Here is a 19,762-nt window from a genome sequence, read left to right as displayed (position 1 = left end):
CTCAATTTAAAAACAAACTGAAATCTTTTAAAGGGGGGGGGGGGTAAATATAAAAAACTAAAATAATGTGGTTGCATAAGTGTGCACACCCTGTTATAACTGGGGATGTAGCTGTGTTCAGAATTAAGCAATCACATTAAAAATCATGTGAACTAGGAGTCAGTACACACGTGCCATCGTTTAATGTGCCTCTGATTAACCCCAAATAAAGTTCAGCTGTTTTAGTAGGTCTTTCCTGACATTTTCTTAGTCGCATCCTACAGCAAAAGCCATGGTCCGCAGAGAGCTTCCAAGGCATCGGAGGGATCTCATTGCTAAAAGGAATCAGTCAGGAGAAGGGTACAGAAGAATTTCCAAGGCATTAAATATACCAAGGAACACAGTGAAGTTAGTCATCATCAAGTGGAGAAAATATGGCTATGGGGTAGAGTGGCAAGATGGAAACCTTTTCTTAAGAAGAAAAACATCCAAGCCTGGCTAAATTTTGAAAAAACATCTGAAGTTTCCCAAAAGCATGTGGTAAAATGTGTTATGGTCTGATGAAACCAAGGTTGAACTTTTTGACCATAATTCCAAAAGATATGTTTGGTGCAAAAACAAAACTGCACATCACCAAAAGAACACCATACCCACAGTTAAGCATGGTTGTGGCATCATCATGTTTTGGGGCTGTTTTTCTTCAACTGGAACTGAGGCCTTAGTCAAGGTAGAGGGAAATATGAACAATTCCAAATACCAGTCAATATTGGCACAAAACCTTCAGGCTTCTGCTTGAAAGCTGAACATGACGAAGAACTTCATCTTTTGGCATGACAACGACCCAAAGCATACATCCAAATCAACAAGGAATGGCTTCACCAGAATATTATTAAAATTTTGGAATGGCCCAGACCTGAATCTGATCGAAAATCTGTGGGGTGATCGAAAGAGGGCTGTGCACAGGAAATGCCCTCGCAATCTTACAGATTTGGAGTGTTTTTGCAAGGAAGAGTGGACAAATATTGCCAAGTCAAGATGTGCCATGCTGATAGATTCATACCCAAAAAGGCTGAGTGCTCTAATAAAATCAAAAGGTGCTTCAACAAAGTATGAGTTTAACTAGTTGCCGACCGCAGATAGCCGAATGACGGCTGCACTGCAGCCGGCCAGTTCTGGGTGGACGTCATATGACGTCCTCCCAGAACGCGCTCTCCTGCGCGCCCCAGGGGGCGCACACCCGGCGATCTCTGTGATCGCTGTGTCCTACGGACACAGCTGATCACGTGATGTGGTAAAAGGCCAATCACAGCGGCCTTTTACCACGTGATCAGCAGTGTCCAATGACACGCTGATCAGAAGGACATGCAAGTGCCGGTTCTCGGCTGCACTTTCCTCACGCTGTCAGATCGTGAGGAAAGTACTGCCGAGAACTGGCAGTTGTCAGAGCGGGGATCGGCACCGATCATCAGGGCACTGATGATCAGTGCCCTGATGATCGTTGCCCAGCAGTGCCACCCGCAAGTTCCGCCCACCAGTGCCCAGCAGTGCGCCCACTAGCTCCGCCCACCTGTGCCCAGCAGATCACCCACCTGTGCCCAGCAGTGCACCCACCTGTGCCACTCTGCAGTGTCACACACCTGTGCCCAGAAGTGCCACCTACCTGTGCCCAGCAGTGCCACCCACCTGTGCCCACCCACCTGTGCCCACCAGTGCCACCCACCTGTGCCCACCCACCAGTGCTGCCCACCAGTGCCACCCACCAGTGCATCCCAGCAGTGCTGCCAGTCAGTGCCACCAGTCAGTGCCCAGCGGTTGTGCCAGTCAGTGCCGCCAGTCAGTACCCAGCAGTGGTGCCAGTCAGTGCCGTCTATCAGTACCCATCATCAGTGTCACCTATCAGTGCCGCCTATCAGTGCTGCATATTAGTGCCGCCTATCCGTGACACCTCATTAGTACTGCCTATCAGTGCCCTTAAGTGCTGCCTATCAGTGCCCATCAGTGCCGCCTATCAGTGCCCATCAGTGCTGCCTCATCAACGCACATCAGTGAAGGAGAAAAATTACCTGTTTGAAAAATTTTATAATAGAAACAAAGAAACTTTTTTTTTTTTCAAATTTTTTGCATTTTTTTATTTATAGCGCAAAAAGTAAAGCGCCCAGTGGCGATTAAATACCACCAAAAGAAAGCTCTATTTGTGAGAAAAAAATGATAAAAATTTCATATGGGTATAATGTTGCATGACCGCGCAATTGTCAATCAAAGTGCAGCAGCGCTGAAAGCTGAAAATTGGCCTGGTAAATAAGGGGGTATAAGTGCCTGGTAGGCAAGTGGTTAAGGGTTTGCACACTTATGCAACCATATTATTTTAGTTTTTCTTATTTTTACTTCCCTCCACCTAAAAGATTTGTTTGTTTTTTCAACTGAGTTGTACAGTTTATAGGTTACATTAAAGGTGGAAAAAGTTCTGAAATTATTTATCTTTGTCTCATTTTGTACATCACAGAAACCAGATATTTTAACGGGTGTGTAGACTTTTTATATTCTGTATTGATTTTTGTTGTTTGATGTATTAGAAATGTTTCACGTTTTCCCATGCTTCTATCAGGCAAAGTTCTTATTCCTGTGTATTGCAAACCCAGTACACAATACAATCCTATCCATCAACTAACTCTCTTTATATTAGTAGAGTCTTCCTCTCAAGAGCAGAAAGGCAAAGTAGAGAAAGGGCTACTGTTCATAATTTGACAATATAGAGGTATTTATATTTATTAACTGCTCCCCATCCTTGTGAACTCAGCGAAATCGTATGTAAGTAGGCACTTTCAATGGACTAAGTTCACAAACAAGAGCACAGAGGGAAGCTGCAGAAAGCAGGCATCCTCTGCTGACTTTATTTAATCTAAAAAATGTATCTTAATTAATTAGAAAAAATTATTAAAAAATTAATTAGATTGTTTTAGCCTGCGCCTCTATATACAATTTGTGAAGAAATATATATGCCAAATTTTTAAAATGTGCAACTGGACAAATGTAGTTCTAAAGGATGGCTGAAAACAAAAAATTGTGTTCCTACAATATAAAAATGAATATGGTAGAGAACATATGCTGCGCCTCCTACTTAAAGTGCTTATGTGCATATGTGATGACATCATAGATTTGCGAATGGTTGAGAAGCAAACTAATGACTTTAAATAGAACTGCGTCTGGTTGAGAAGCAAAGCAGTGACTTCAGGGGGCTGGGCATATGGAGAGGAAGAAGCTTGTGGAAGAGAGGATTAAGGTATATATCTTCCTAATCTATACGAACATTTACCTTTGCAGGGAGGGTGTGGGTGCACTGTAAGGTGAGTTTTTCAAGGTACCCGGAGTTCAGCTTTAAAAAATTATTGTACAGTAATATTATTTGCATCAACCTGACCTCTTGTTACATATATATTTAAAAAAAAAGTATTTGCAATGGTTGTCCATTTTGTGACTGTTAAGCTAAATACTGAACTAGTGGAGGTAAGGATATGAAAATTTCAGCATTTACAATAGGTTTTTGCTGCCATATTGGTCCACTTTTTTTTGTTGCATTTATAATATTTTTGTAGAAAAAAGCATTTAGAAATTATTATGTTGAGAGGTTGAAGAAGACCTGCAAAGTCTGGGTAGATGGTGTGATATAATTCTTCATAGAAGGGGTGCTGAAATGGAAACCAGTTTCTGGTTTTTATTTTCTTGTTTCGCTTATTTTTGTTAAACACTGCTGTACTGTTATAGTTTCAGCTGAAAACACAGGTTAATAAAGGTGCTGTCTTGCTGAGTTTCCATGGTAGCCGCGTATTTTGTGCCATTTCTCCTGGTCATTATCCAACGCTGCTGGAAGAAAGTTACTTCTAGCCGCTGCTCTTCATTGCTTTTTGCAGGGCTATCACTTGTTTATTAAGAGGTAAGCAAACAGCGCTAAGAAGCCATAGCAGATAAATGTTTAGGGAAAAATTAAATATAAGAAAAAAAAATTATATATATATATATATATATATATATATATATATATATATATATACACACATACATATACAGTATCTCACGGAAGTGAGTGCACCCCTCACATTTTTGCATTTTTGTAAATATTTTATTATATCTTTTTATGTGACAACACTGAAGAAATGACACTTTGCTCAATGTAAAGTAGTAAGTGTACAGCTTGTATAACAGTGTAAATGTGCTGTCCCCTCAGAATAACTCAACACACAGCCATTAATGTCTAAACCGCTGGCAACAAAAGTGAGTACACCCCTAAGTGAAAATGTCCAAATTGGGCCCAATTAGCCATTTTCCCTCCCTGGTGTAATGTGACTCATTAGTGTTACAAGGTCTCAGGTGTGAATGGGGAGCAGGTGTGTTAAATTTGGTGTTTTCGCTCTCACTCTCTCATACTGGTCACTGGAAGTTCAACATGGCACCTCATTGCAAAGAACTCTCTGAGGATCTGAAAAAAAGAATTGTTGCTCTACATAAAGATGACCTAGGCTATAAGAAGATTGCCAAGACCCTGAAACTGAGCTGCAGCACGGTGGCCAAGACCATACAGCGGTTTAACAGGACAGGCAGGACAGGTTCCACTCAGAACAAGCCTCGCCATGGTCGACCAAAGAAGTTTTGTGCATGTGCTCAGCATCATATCCAGAGGTTGTCTTTGGGAGATAGATGTATGAGTCCTGCCAGCATTGCTGCAGAGGTTGAAGGAGTGGGGGGTCAGCCTGTCAGTGCTCGGACCATACGCCGCACACTGCATCAAATTGGTCTGCATTGCTGTCGTCACAGAAGGAAGCCTCTTCTAAAGATGATGCACAAGAAAGCCTGCAAACAGTTTGCTGAAGACAAGCAGATTTAGGACATGGATTACTGGAACCATGTCCTGTGGTCTGATGAGACCAAGATAAACTTATTTGATTCAGATGGTGTCAAGTGTGTGTGGCGGCAATCAGGTGAGGAGTACGAAGACAAGTGTGCCTTGCCTACAGTCAAGCATGATGGTGGGAGTGTCATGGTCTGGGGCTGCATGAGTGCTGCCGGAACTGGGGAGCTACAGTTCATTGAGGGAACCATAAATGCCAACATGTACTGTGACATACTGAAACAGAGCATGATCCCCTCCCTTCAGAGACTGGGCCGCAGGGCAGTATTCCAACATGATAACGACCCAAAACACACCTCCAAGACGACCACTGCCTTGCTAAAGAAGCTGAGGGTAAAGGTGATGGACTGGCCAAGCATGTCTCCAGACCTAAACCCTATTGAGCATCTGTGGGGAATCCTCAAACAGAAGGTGGAGGAGCGCAAGGTCTCTAACATCCACCAGCTCCTTGATGTCGTCATGAAGGAGTGGAAGAGGACTCCAGTGGCAACCTGTGAAGCCCTGGTGAACGTCATGCCTAAGAGGGTTAAGGCAGTGCTGGAAAATAATGGTGGCCACACAAAATATTGACACTTTGGGCCCAATTTGGACATTTTCACTTAGGGGTGTACTCACTTTTGTTGCCAGCGGTTTAGACATTAATGGCTGTGTGTTGAATTATTTTGAGGGGACAGCAAATTTACACTGTTATACATGCTGTACACTCACTACTTGAGATTTTAGCAAAGTGTCAATTCTTCAGTGTTGTCACATGATATAATAAAATATTTTCAAAAATGTGAGGGTTGTACTCACTTCTGTGAGATACTGTGTGAAACACAGTGGGCAGGTGGAACAGCTGAGCAGGCTGGTAGCAGCAGATGACTGAATCTCTGGAGTCTGGATATCCTTCTTTGATGTGTGTTACTTACCTGGATGTTGCTGGCCGGATAATCCTTTGTGCTGCAGTGTTCCAGATCTAGATGACAAGAAGTTGGTCTTATTATACTCCAATATATATATATATATATATATATATACACACACACAGTTAGGTCCGTATATATTCTTATTCAAGCTATAGTTATATAATGGATATGGGCTGAAAGTGCACACTCTCAGGTTTAATTTTAGGGTATGTACATCCAAATTAGCAGAAGGGTTTAGGAATTACAGCAATTAGGAGTAGCTATCCCCTCGTTTTCAAGGGACCAAAAGTAATTGGACAATTGAATCAACAGCTGTTTCGTGGCCAGGTGTGGGCTTCTCCTTCGTTATTTCTTCATCAATTAAGCAGTGTGGTATTTGCATTTGGAATCTATTGCTGTGAACCTACATCATGCGTTCAAAGGAGCTGTCCATGCAAGTGAAACAGGCCATTGTAAGGATTCAAAAATGAAACAAATCCATCACAGAGATAGCAGCAACATTAGGAGTGGCCAAATCAACAGTTTGGTACATTCTGAGGAAAGAAGAACGCACTGGTGAGCTCAGCAACAGAAAACGGCATGGACGTCCAGTGAAGACAACAGTGGTGGATGATCGCAGGATCCTCTCTATGGTAAAGAAAAACCCATTCACAACATTCAGACAAGTGAAGGACACTCTCCGGGAGGTGGGTGTATTATTATCAAAGTCTACAGTCAAGAGAAGACTTCATGAGAGCGAATATAGAGGGTTCACCACAAGGTGCAAACCATTCATAATACAAAAAATGGCAACTGCCCCAGTCTATAACTGGCTTTTGTAGCAAGGATACGTGAACCGGGCGACGCATGTCAAACAAGAAAAAGAGGAAGGTTCAATGATCGACTTGCCAGCCAGTTTGCCAACAACCAAATTAACCTGTCTAATAGTATGCGTTAAAAACAGGGGTTTAGTTAGCACACATTTACAAATATATACGTAAGCCACAGAGCCACATCACGGCACCCTGGTATTCTGTGGTCCTAACTACAGATTTTGAGAGCCCCCATAGTAGAGGCACATATATTTAAAGGATAGATCAAGCGCAGGCAACCCATTCATAAGCCTGAAGAACAGAAAAGCCAACAGAAAAGACTTAGCCAAAAAACATCTAAAAAAGCCAGACCAGTTCTGGAAAAGCATTCTTTGGACAGATGAAACTAAGACTAATCTGTAGCAGAATGACGGGAAGAAAAAAGAGTGGAGAAGGCTTGGAACAGCTCATGATCCAAAGCACACAGCATCATCTGTAAAACATGGTGAAGGCAGTGTGATGGCATGGGCATGCATGGCTTCCAGTGGCACTGGGTCATTGGTGTTTATTGATGATGTGACAGAAGCAGCTAGATCAGGGGTGGGCAAACTTTTTGACTTGAGGGCCGCAATGGGTTCATATATTGGACCCGGGGGCCGGACCAAGAGTAGATGAATGATGTGTATGTGTCATCCATAGTAAGTATAGTAATATTCCCCCATAGTAAGCATAGTAATTAATCCCCCATATAGTAATTCATCCCCCCTATAGTAATTCATCCCCCATATAGTAATTAATCCCCCATATAGTAATTCATCCCCCATAGTAATTCATCCCCCATAGTAATTCATCCCCCATAGTAATTCGTCCCCCATAGTAATTCGTCCCCCATATAGTAATTCATCCCCCATAGTAATTCATCCCCCATATAGTAATTCAACCCCCATAGTAATTCATCCCCCATATAGTAATTCATCCCCCATAGTAATTCATCCCCCATATAGTAATTCATCCCCCATATAGTAATTCATCCCCCATATAGTAATTCATCCCCCATAGTAATTCATCCCCCATATAGTAATTCATCCCCCATATAGTAATTCATCCCCCATAGTAATTCATCCCCCATATAGTAATTCATCCCTCATATAGTAATTCATCCCCCATATAGTAATTCATCCCCCATATAGTAATTCATCCCCCATATAGTAATTCATCTGTAAGGGACCGCCTGACGACACCACTAGCACTCCACTAATCAGGCGTCCCCAGCGCACGGAGTCTAAGTCCCAGAGTACTTGTTCACCAGAGCCCCTGATGGTGGGGATGGACTTGGAGTACCCCGGGACCAGGTCGTGCTTACTGAGGACACCCGTCAGTGGTAGGGGTGGTCGCCAGGGGCTCCCACGGGAGAGAGCCTGATATGAGGAGGTCTGGGAACCCCGCTGAGAGGAATGGATGGATGGATGGCGGAGCAAGTGCAGAGTCAGGCAAGCCGGGTCGGTAACGGGGAGGACAGCACGGTACAAGGCAGCGGGCAGAGAATAGTCGGGTCACACGCCAGGTCAACAACAGTAGGTCAGATCCAATAGGGGACATACGGAAGAGAGGTCAGGCAAAGCAAGGGTCTGGGCAGGAGAATTCAGCAGTGGTCAGGTACAATCCGGGTCAGCAACTTACAGGTACAGGTTCAGATTCAGGATACAGGATACAGGGCAAGGACAAGACCAGAAGGCACTGAATGACAGCTCAGGGCCGTTTAAATATCGCGCCCTGCGCTGCCATTGGTGCCCCGCGGCTCCTACTGCGCATGCGCGAACTCACGCTCCGTGGCCGGCCCGGACCTAGAGCCCGCGTCCCTGCACAGGGCGGCATACTGCGCCTGCGCCGGGACCATCGCGGCGGGGATCGAGGGGATCCCTGACATTGCCCCCCCCCTACGGGCAACCTCCGGATGCCCACCCGATCTCTCCACCACGGGTGGTCACGAAGAAACCGCCGAACAAGTCTGGGTGCATGGACATTATGGGCTGGTTCCCAAGAATTGTCCTCGGGGCCATAGCTCTTCCATTTTATAAGAAATTGGGTCTGGCCCCCCCTTCTTCGGCACTTCAGGATCGTTTCCACCTCATATTCTTCTTGTCCCTCCACCGTTATGGCCTCCGGAGGTCTGGATTCTCGTTCTGGGAAGGCATCCGGGATCACAGGTTTAAGTAAGGACACGTGGAAAACAGGATGAATTTTGAATGTTTCAGGGAGGGTAAGTTCATATGTTACCTCATTGATCATTCGCTTCACACAAAAAGGCCCCACGAATTTAGGTCCCAATTTCTTTGAGGGACAAAGCATTCTCAAGTTGGTTGTTGCCAACCATACCTTATCCCCAGGCTTCAGCACCAGATTCCCTCTTCGTTTCTTGTTATATGCATTCTTGTTATCCTCCTGGGCCCGAGCGATGGCTTCCTGTAGTACTTTGTTGTTCGAGGAGAAGAAGTTTAATGCGTCTTGCGTTGCCGGAACTGGGCATTCAGAGACCAAATCAGGAAGAAAGACAGGGTGAAATCCGTAGTTAGAGAAGAACGGAGGATTGCCCTGTCGCTGAATGGCTTGCGTTGTTATATGCAAATTCCGCTAAAGGTAACAGTGGTAATCAATTATCCTGAAGGAAGGATGTGTAGCAACGCAAGTATTGTTCTAGGGTCTGGTTGGTCCTCTCGGTCTGTCCGTTGGTCTGAGGGTGGAAAGCAGAGGAGAGGGACAACTTGATATCCAGGGCCTTGCACAGGGCCCTCCAAAATCTAGATGTAAATTGGACCCCACGATCCGAGACAATGTCCTCCGGGATTCCATGTAATCTTACGATTTCCTGGATGAATATTCGCGCAGTCTCGGACGCAGACGGAGTCTTCCTTAATGGTACAAAGTGAGCCATTTTCGATAATCGATCGATGACCACGAAGATCGCGGTGTGTTCTTGGGACGGTGGGAGCTCGACTATAAAGTCCATTGCGATCCCTTGCCACGGTCGTTCAGGAATCGGCAAGGGACGCAGCAGTCCCCAAGCCTTGTTCCTCGATGGTTTGTTTTTCTGGCAGATGGTACAGGATCTTACATAGAGTTTACAATCCTTGGCCATACTTGGCCACCAAAAAGAGCGTTGGAGAAGCTCCAGGGTCTTGGCTGGGCCAAAGTGTCCCGCCATCGGGTGGTCATGGCAATGTTCCAGGACAAGGGTCCGGACCTCTTCAGGGACCATGACCAACCCATCCTTCCATAGGAGTCCCCCCTTGTTCTGGAGGGACACACCAACTGGGACTGACGCGGCCGTGGATGCCTCCAATAGCTTGGACCGAAGGTCCGTCTGGAGCGCCAAGAAATTTCCTGCAGACAGAATCGTATCAGGTACCGGATCTTCTTTGGAGTCTTCAAACATGCGAGATAGTGCATCAGGTTTCGTATTTTTAGATCCGGGCCTATACGTGATGTGAAAAATTAACCTGGAGAAGAACAATGCCCATCTTGCCTGCCGTGGGCGTAAGCGTTTGGCGGTCCTCAGGTACTCGAGATTCTTGTGATCTGTGAAGATCAAGATGGGGTGCGAGGCACCTTCTAGCAGGTATCTCCATTCTTCGAGAGCTGTTTTGATGGCCAACAACTCTCGATCGCCGATATCGTAATTCTTTTCTGCTGGGGTAAGTTTCCTTGAGAAAAACGCTACAGGATGGAGCAATTCTTTGGTGCCCTTTCGCTGGGACAGGATGGACCCCACCGCATTCTCTGAAGCGTCTACTTCCAAGATGTATGGCAGGGCAGCGTCCGGGTGGCCCAGAATGGGTGCCGAGGTAAAGAGCTTCTTCAAGGCCTCAAAGGCTTCCTGAGCCTCCGGCGTCCATCTGAACCGGGTTCCAAGCTTGGTCAACTGAGTTATGGGGGAGACCAGACCCGAGAAGTTCTTAATGAACTTCCGGTAGAAATTCGCAAAACCGATAAACCGCTGGACGCCTTTTTTGTCCGCGGGTTCCGGCCACTCCAAAATCGCCGAGACTTTCTGAGGGTCCATTGCGACCCCCACGGTGGAGATAATCAACCCCAGGAACGTAATGCTAGGTTGCTCAAAGCAACACTTATATATATAACCCATGCTGACGTAACCGCCCCAACACCCTTGCCACATGTATCCTGTGATCCTTCAGGGAGGATGAGAAAATCAGTATATTGTCCAGGTAAACGATAACGAAAATGTCCAGGTAATCCCTAAAAATATCGTTTACGAAATGCTGAAATGTGGCTGGTGCATTGCACAGACCAAATGGCATGACCAGGTATTCAAAGTGCCCAAACCGTGTACGGAACGCAGTTTTCCACTCGTCCCCCTCCCTTATGCGAACTAGGTTGTACGCCCCCCTTAGATCAAGTTTAGTAAATATGACCGCAGCCTTCAGGCTCTGAAATAACTCTGGCACTAACGGTAATGGGTAACGATTTTTAATCGTGACCCTGTTCAGCTCCCGGTAGTCTATACATGGTCTCAGAGATTTGTCTTTTTTTTCCACGAAGAAGATCCCCGCCCCTGCTGGTGAAGTGGAGGGACGGATGAACCCCTTCTGGAGACTGTCCTCTATGTATTCCTTCAGGGCCCCCAATTCAAGTTCCGATAGGGGAAAAATTCGCCCAAAAGGAATCTCGGAGCCGGGTAACAGGTCAATGGGACAGTCATACGAGCGGTGGGGGGGCAGGGCATCTGCTCCCCGTTTACTGAACACGTCCAGGAATTCGTGATATTCTGTGGGAATAACCTGTTTCAGTTCAGAATCCCCCTCGGAGCATAGGAGGACCTGGGGGCCTGCCGGGCCTGAAGTGCGACAGTGTTCCTGACAGTATGGGGAAGGGAACAAGATTGACCCGGTTTCCCAGTCAATTTGGGGGTTATGGGCCCGTAACCAAGGGAGCCCCAAAATGACTGGGAACAGAGGTGATGCAATGGCATCCAGGCGGAGGAATTCCTGGTGTTGGTTGGCAATGGTAGTGGCAATGGGGGGAGTTTCCTGATTAACCACTCCTGATTTTATCTGGGAACCATCGGCCAAAATTATGTTAAAACCCCTCTTTCTGGGTTGGAGGGGAATTTTCTGCTGACGAGCAAAGTCTAAATCCAGAAAACAACTGCATGCCCCCGAATCAATTATGGCTGTCACTTCCACGGTCCTTTCGGGAAGCTGAAAGGAGAGGGGTACAACTAAGTATTGGGAAGGACTGACATTGCCAATAGACAAGGAAGAAAAAGAGGTACACTTACTCATTTTCTGAGGGCAGGATCGTACCATATGACCGGCTTCCCCGCAGTAGAGGCAGAGGTTCTGCGAGCGTCTCCGCTGGTGTTCTTCTGGCGATAATTTGGGCCGAGCCAGGCCTAGTTGCATGGGTTCTGGAACATCTCCTGGGAGTGGATTCTGGATACTTGGTCTGGGTGGTTGGCTGGGGCCTAGGAATGGACCCCAGTTTTTTCCACGACCCTGGCCGGACCTCTCAAACCTGCGTTCCCGCAGCCGTCGGTCAATCTTTATCGTCAGGGCAATTAGGTCCTCTAATGACTCAGGAACCTCTACCCGGGCCAGCTCATCCTTTAGGGGTTCTGATAGCCCCATGCGGAACTGGTGCAACAAAGCAAACTCGTTCCAGCGAGTGTCCCCCATCCAGCGCCTGAAATCTGAGGCGTATTCCTCTGCCGCCCGACGGCCCTGTCGGAGTGTGTATAAGATTGCTTCGGCAGAAGCAGCCCGCTGCGGGTCATCATATAGGATGGCCATCGCCTCAAAGAAGTCCTTGACTGTTCCTAGGTGTGGGTCATTGTTTCCCCTTAACCGATGGGCCCAATCTTGGGGTTCGCCCTGCAACAGTGAGATTATAAATCCCACCTTCACTGATTCTGTCAAAAAGGTACGGGGTTGAAGTTCAAAAAATAGGAGGCAGGACTCACGGAATGACCTGAAGCGTGTGCGGTCCCCGTGAAAACGCTCCGGTAGGGGTACCCGGGGTTCCGCCATGGGTAGCGGGGCGGAGGCCCCTGTTGCTGGCTCAAGAGCAGCCGGGGGTGCAGAAACTGGGGCCTGTGGGGCTGGGTCAGATAGGGAGCAGGTCTGGAAGCGGTTCTCCAGCTGTATACATTTATCCTGCAGGGCTGCTACGGCCTGCGTCAGGTTAGATAGATGCCTGCAAATTTCTTCCAGCGGGGAGGGCCCTCCTCTAGGCTCAGTCATGGCCTTCTGGTACTGTAAGGGACCGCCTGGCGACACCACTAGCACTCCACTAATCAGGCGTCCCCAGCGCACGGAGTCTAAGTCCCAGAGTACTTGTTCACCAGAGCCCCTGATGGTGGGGATGGACTTGGAGTACCCCGGGACCAGGTCGTGCTTACTGAGGTAGGGGTGGTCGCCAGGGGCTCCCACGGGAGAGAGCCTGATATGAGGAGGTCTGGGAACCCCGCTGAGAGGAATGGATGGATGGATGGATGGATTGCGGAGCAAGTGCAGAGTCAGGCAAGCCGGGTCGGTAACGGGGAGGACAGCACGGTACAAGGCAGCGGGCAGAGAATAGTCGGGTCACACGCCAGGTCAACAACAGTAGGTCAGATCCAATAGGGGACATACGGAAGAGAGGTCAGGCAAAGCAAGGGTCTGGGCAGGAGAATTCAGCAGTGGTCAGGTACAATCCGGGTCAGCAACTTACAGGTACAGGTTCAGATTCAGGATACAGGATACAGGGCAAGGACAAGACCAGAAGGCACTGAATGACAGCTCAGGGCCGTTTAAATATCGCGCCCTGCGCTGCCATTGGTGCCCAGCGGCTCCTACTGCGCATGCGCGAACTCACGCTCCGTGGCCGGCCCGGACCTAGAGCCCGCGTCCCTGCACAGGGCGGCATACTGCGCCTGCGCCGGGACCATCGCGGCGGGGATCGAGGGGATCCCTGACATCATCCCTCATATAGTAATTCATCTCCCATATAGTAATTCATCCCCCATATAGTAATTCATCCCTCATATAGTAATTCATCCCCCATATAGTAATTCATCCCTCATATAGTAATTCATCCCTCATATAGTAATTTATCCCCCATATAGTAATTCATCCCCCATATAGTAATTCATCCCCCATAGTAATTCATCCCCCATATAGTAATTCATCCCCCATATAGTAATTCATCCCCCATATAGTAATTCATCCCCCATAGTAATTCATCCCCCATATAGTAATTCATCCCCCATAGTAATTCATCCCCCATAGTAATTCATCCCCCATAGTAATTCATCCCTCATATAGTAATTCATCCCCCATATAGTAATTCATCCCCCATAGTAATTCATCCCCCATAGTAATTCATCCCCCCTATAGTAATTCATCCCCCATATAGTAATTCATCCCCCATAGTAATTCATCCCCCATATAGTAATTCATCCCCCATATAGTAATTCATCCCCCCTATAGTAATTCATCCCCCATAGTAATTCATCCCCCATAGTAATTCATCCCTCATATAGTAATTCATCTCCCATATAGTAATTCATCCCCCATATAGTAATTCATCCCCCATATAGTAATTCATCCCTCATATAGTAATTCATCCCCCATATAGTAATTCATCCCTCATATAGTAATTCATCCCTCATATAGTAATTCATCCCCCATATAGTAATTCATCCCCCATATAGTAATTCATCCCCCATAGTAATTCATCCCCCATATAGTAATTCATCCCCCATATAGTAATTCATCCCCCATAGTAATTCATCCCCCATATAGTAATTCATCCCCCATAGTAATTCATCCCCCATAGTAATTCATCCCTCATATAGTAATTCATCCCCCATATAGTAATTCATCCCCCATAGTAATTCATCCCCCATAGTAATTCATCCCCCCTATAGTAATTCATCCCCCATATAGTAATTCATCCCCCATAGTAATTCATCCCCCATATAGTAATTCATCCCCCATATAGTAATTCATCCCCCCTATAGTAATTCATCCCCCATAGTAATTCATCCCCCATATAGTAATTCATCCCCCATATAGTAATTCATCCCCCCCATAGTAATTCATCCCCCATAGTAATTCATCCCCCCTATAGTAATTCATTCCCCATGTTAATTCATCCCCCATATTAAGTTCCCAAGTCCCCCCTGTGTCAATTCACTTACCTTTGCTCCGCACGTTCCTCTCGCCGTGTTCCCGCTTCGTTCCGGTGTAGCATGAAAATCTGTCGCCTATGAGGATCTGTCCCCCTCGACGTATCTGCGCATGTGCCAGTTTCAGGCATTAGCAGCCGATCGGCGATCTCCGGCACATGCGCAGATACGTCGAGGGTGACAGATCCTCACAGGAGACAGATTTTCATGCTGCACCGGTCTTCAGGGCGGACTGTGAGAGGAGCCTAGCGGGAGCCTAGCTCCGCGGGCCGGATTAAAAGGTCCGCCGGGCCGTAGTTTGCCCATTGCTGAGCTAGATGAATTCTGCAGTGTTTAGAGATATACTGTCAGCCCAGATTCAGCCAAATGCAGCAAAGTTGATTGGACGGCGCTTCACTGTACAGATGGACAATGATCCACAACACACTTCAAAAGCAACCCAGGAGCATTTGAAGGAAAAGAAGTGGAATATTCTGCAATGGTTGAGTCACTCACCTGATCTCAACCCAATTGAGCATGCATTTCACTTGCTGAAGGCAAAACTAAAGTCTAAAAGATCCACAAACAAACAACAACTGAAGACAGTTAGAGCCTGGCAAAGCATCGGAAAGGAGGAAACCCAGTCTTTAGTAATGTCCATGGGTTCCAGACTTTGCCAGTAAAGGATTCTCAGCAAAATATTAAAAATGAACATTTTATTTATGATTATATTATTTTGTCCAATTACATTCGAACCCCTGAAAATGGAGGGACTGTGTATAAAAATGGTTGCAGTTCCTAAACTTTGTATATATTTATGTTCAATTCCTTGAATTAAATCTGAAAGTCTGCACTTCAATTTCATTTGGATTGTTTCGTTTTAATTTATTCTGGTGGCATACAGAGCCAAAAGTATGAAAATTGTGCCTGTGTCCAAATATATATGGACCTAACTGTATATATTAAAAAAAACACATACTATATTGCCAAAAGCATTGGGACACCCCTTCAAATCATTAAATTCAGGTGTTCCAGTCACCTTCATGGCCACAGGTGTATAAAATCAACCACCTAGGCATGCAGACTGCTTCCACAAACATTTTCTGAAAGAATGGGTCGCTCTCAGGAGCTCAGTGAATTCAAGAGTGGTACTGTGGTAGGTTGCCACCTGTGCAATAAGTCCATCTGTGAAATTTCCCTGCTACTAAATATTCCACGGTCAACTATTAGTCATATTATAACAAAGTGGAAGCAACTGGGAACAATAGCGACTCAGCCACTCATGGCCGAGCAGCTGCATCCAGGCCTTACATCACCAAGTTCAATGCAAAGCATCGGAGATAGTGGTGTAATGCATGGCGCCACTAGACTCTAGAGCAGTGGAGACATGTTCATCGGATTGCCAGACAACGAAACATGATTCATCACTCCAGGGGACATGTCTGGGTTTGGCAATTGCCAGTAGAATGGTTCTTGTCTGACTGTATTGTGCCAAGTGTAAAGTTTGATGGAGGGGGAATTATGATGTGGGGTTGTTTTTCAGGGGTTGCGCTTGGCCCTTTAGTTCCAGTGAAGGGAACGCTTAAGATGCCAGCATACCAAGACATTTTGGACAATTTTATGCTCCCAACTTTGTCGGAACAGTTTGGGGATGGCCCCTTTCCTTTTCCAACATGACTGCTCACCAGTGCACAAAGCAAGGTGCATAAAGACATGGATGAGCGAGTTTGGGGTGCAGAAACTTGATTCGCTTGCACAGAGTCCTGACCTGAACCCGATAGAACAACTTTGGCTTGAATTAGAGCAGAGACTGCGATCCAGTGACATCTTGCCTTGTGTGACATCAGTGCCTTACCTCACAAATGCACTTCTGGAAGACTGGTTAGACATTCCCATAGACATTTAGCTTAGATTAGACATTTACCAGACAAAGAATCGTGATTAGTCACATCAGCGAACACGTCTCCACTGCTGTATAGTCCAGTGGTAGTGTGCTTTACACCACTGCATCCGATGCTTTGCATTGCAATTGGTGATGTAAGTCTTGGATGCAGCTGTTTGGCCATGGAAACTCATTCCATGAAGCTCTCTACACACTGTTGTGCTAATCTGAAGGCCACATGAAGTTTGGAGGTCTTTAGCAATTGACTCTGCAGACAGTTGGAGACTTCTGCGCACTGTGCGCTTCAGCATGCGCTGACCCCACTCGTTCATTTCATATGACCTACCACTTTGTGGCTGAGTCGCTGTTGTTCTCAGCTTCTTCCACTTTGTTATAATACCACTAATAGTGCCCATGGAAATTTCACAGATGGACTTATTGCACAGGTGGCAACCTATCACAGTACCACAATTGAAATCACTGAGCTTCGGAGAACGACCCATTTTTTCACAAATGTTCGAAGAAGCGGTTTGCATGCCTAGGTGCTTGATTTTATACACCTGTGGTCATGGAGGTGATTGGAACACCATTCCAATGATTTGGAGTGATATCCCAATACTTTTGGCAATATAGTGTGTATGTATATACAATGCTTCAAAAATTAAAGTAACACGTTGAAAACACATCAGATCTCATTGGGGAAAAATATGCTGGATATCTATACTGTTATGGACTGGGTAATGTGATAGGAACGTAAGGATGCCCCACCGTTTGATGGAAATTAAAACGTTCAATCTTCAGAGGACTGAATTCAAAGACACCTCGAAAATCAAACTGAAAAAAATGATGCAGCAGGCTAATCCATTTTTCTGAAATTTTAATGCAGCAACTCAGAATTGTATTCAGTAGTTTGTATGGCCCCCACATGCTTGTATGCATGCCTGACAATGTCGGGGCATGCTCCTAATGAGATGACAGATGGTGTCCTGGGGTATACCGTCCCAGATCTGGGCCAGGGCATCCCTGAGCTTCTGGATATTCTGAGGTGCAACCTGGCGGCGTCGGATGGACCAAAACATGATATCCCAGAGGTGTTCTATTGGATTTAGGTCAGGTGGACGTGGGGGCCATTTAATCGTATGAATTCCTTTATCCTCCAGGAACTGCCGGCATACTCTCTTCTCATGAGGCCAGGCATTTTCGTGCACCAGGAGGAACCCAGGACCCACTGCAGCAGCGTAGGGTCAGACAATGGGTTCAATGATTTCATCTTGATACCTAATGGCAGTCAGGGTACCATTGTCTAGCCTGTAAAGGTCTATGCATCCCTCCATGAATATGCCTCCTCAGACCATTACTGACCCACCACCAAAACGGTCATGTCAAATGATGTTACAGGCAGCATAACATTCTCCACAGCTTCTCCAGACCCTTTCACGTCTGTCACATGTGCTCAGGGAGAATGTGCTCTCATCTGTGAAAAGCACAGGGCTCCAGTGGCGGATCTGCCAATTCTGGTCTTCAGTGGCAAATGCTAATCGAGGTCTATTGTGCTGGGCAGTGAGCACGAGGCCCACTAGAGGATGTCAGGCTCTCAGGCCACCCTTATGAAGTCTGTTTCTGATTTTTTGGTCAGAGACATTCACACCAGTGGCTCGCTGGAGGTAATTTTGTAGGGCTCTGGCAGTGCTCATCCTGTTCCTCTTTGCACAAAGGAGCAGATACCAGTCCTGCTGATGGGTTAAGGACTTTCTACTGCCCTGTCCAGCTCTCCTAGAGTATTTGCCGGTCTCCTGGAATCTCCTCCATGCTCTTGAGACTGTGCTGGGAGACACAGCAAACCTTCTGGCAATGGCACATATTGATGTGCCATCCTGGATGAGTTGGACTGCTTGTGCAACCTCTGTAGGGTCCAGGTATCGCCTCATGCTACCAGTAATGACAATGACCCTAGCCAAATGTAAAACTAGTGAAAAACAGTCAGAAAAGATGAGTAGGGAAAAAAATGTCAGCCTCCACCTGTAAAACCATTCTTTTTTGGGGATCATCTTATTGTTGCCCATCTAGTGCACCTGTTGTTAATTTCATTAACACCAAAGTAGCTGAAACTGATTAACAACCCCCCTCTGCTACTTAACTGACCAGATTAATGTCCAAGAAGTTTAATTGACTTGATGCTATACTCTGAGTAAAAATTGTTTCTATAATTTTTTTGAGCAGTGTGTGTGTGTATGTATTAGGGAAAATTGTATTCCATACCTAACATAATTTTCCTTTCCTGGGTCTTCCCCATGTCAGACTATCATGGGTCAGCTCCGCCCTCTCTGACCCTTCCAGGTCAACCTCTTTCCTAGCCTATAAGAGCAGCTATCTCCCCTCACTCTGCGTTAAACATATTGCTCCTTGCGACGGAGACTGGGTAGGAATTCCCTTCTGATATGGGGAGGACCCAGGAAAGGAAAATTACGGTAAGTATAGAATACAATTATCCCTATTCCTTGACCTCCCCATGTCAGCCTACCTTGGGATGTACCAAGCAATGCCAAAAGGAACAAAGGGAGGGGAAAAAAACAAGACACAATAAACTGAATGCTGCATATAAACCTCTATTACTGACAGCTGCTGCAATGACTGTAGATCCAAAATAGACTGCACCAATGGAAAAGCCATACTCATTCTGTGGTAGCAAATAAATGCATTTGCCACGCTCCAGCTTGCTGCCCTGCAAACCGCCTTTGCTTGCACTTTAGCGTATGCTGCCCATGAAACTGAGATACTTCTTGTTGAATTAGCTCTCACTTCCAAAGGTGGCGGCAAGCCTAGAACTTTGTAGACAGTCTTGGGTAGTACTGTGAAGCCCTTCATTGGACTTTGATGAAAGCTATAAAACCTATCTCGTTCTTCCACTCATCCTCTGACCCATCTTCCAGAAAATTGTGAAAGTATGGACTCCCAACTTATATGGGATGAAGTTGAAATTTTTTGGAAGAATTTTGGGACCTGTCTCAGAATGACCCTGTCTTGGAGGATCCAGCAATATGGCTCTCTAGCTAAAAAGGCATACATGTTAGATACTCTCCTTGTGGTAGCAATTGCCATCAAGAAATATGTCCTCAGAGCCACGTGGAATAAGGA

General features: G+C 46.1%; 1 long non-coding RNA gene and 1 pseudogene across 1 annotated transcript in view; one reads left to right on the top strand and one right to left on the bottom strand.

Annotated features, from left to right (window-relative positions):
- The window catches only part of LOC149461138 (uncharacterized), a 187,631-nt pseudogene extending 178,043 nt beyond the window's left edge, over positions 1-9,588 (bottom strand).
- Positions 1-19,762, top strand: part of LOC149461137 (uncharacterized) — a 221,747-nt gene that overhangs the window by 184,712 nt on the left and 17,273 nt on the right. The window lies entirely within an intron of this gene.

The sequence above is a fragment of the Staurois parvus genome, unplaced genomic scaffold (genome assembly GCF_062004578.1).
Source record: "Staurois parvus isolate SC_StPar_1 unplaced genomic scaffold, SC_StPar_1.0 ptg000209l, whole genome shotgun sequence".
In the NCBI taxonomy this organism is placed as follows: Eukaryota; Metazoa; Chordata; class Amphibia; order Anura; family Ranidae; genus Staurois; species Staurois parvus.
This window is presented reverse-complemented; position numbering and strand designations above follow the sequence as displayed.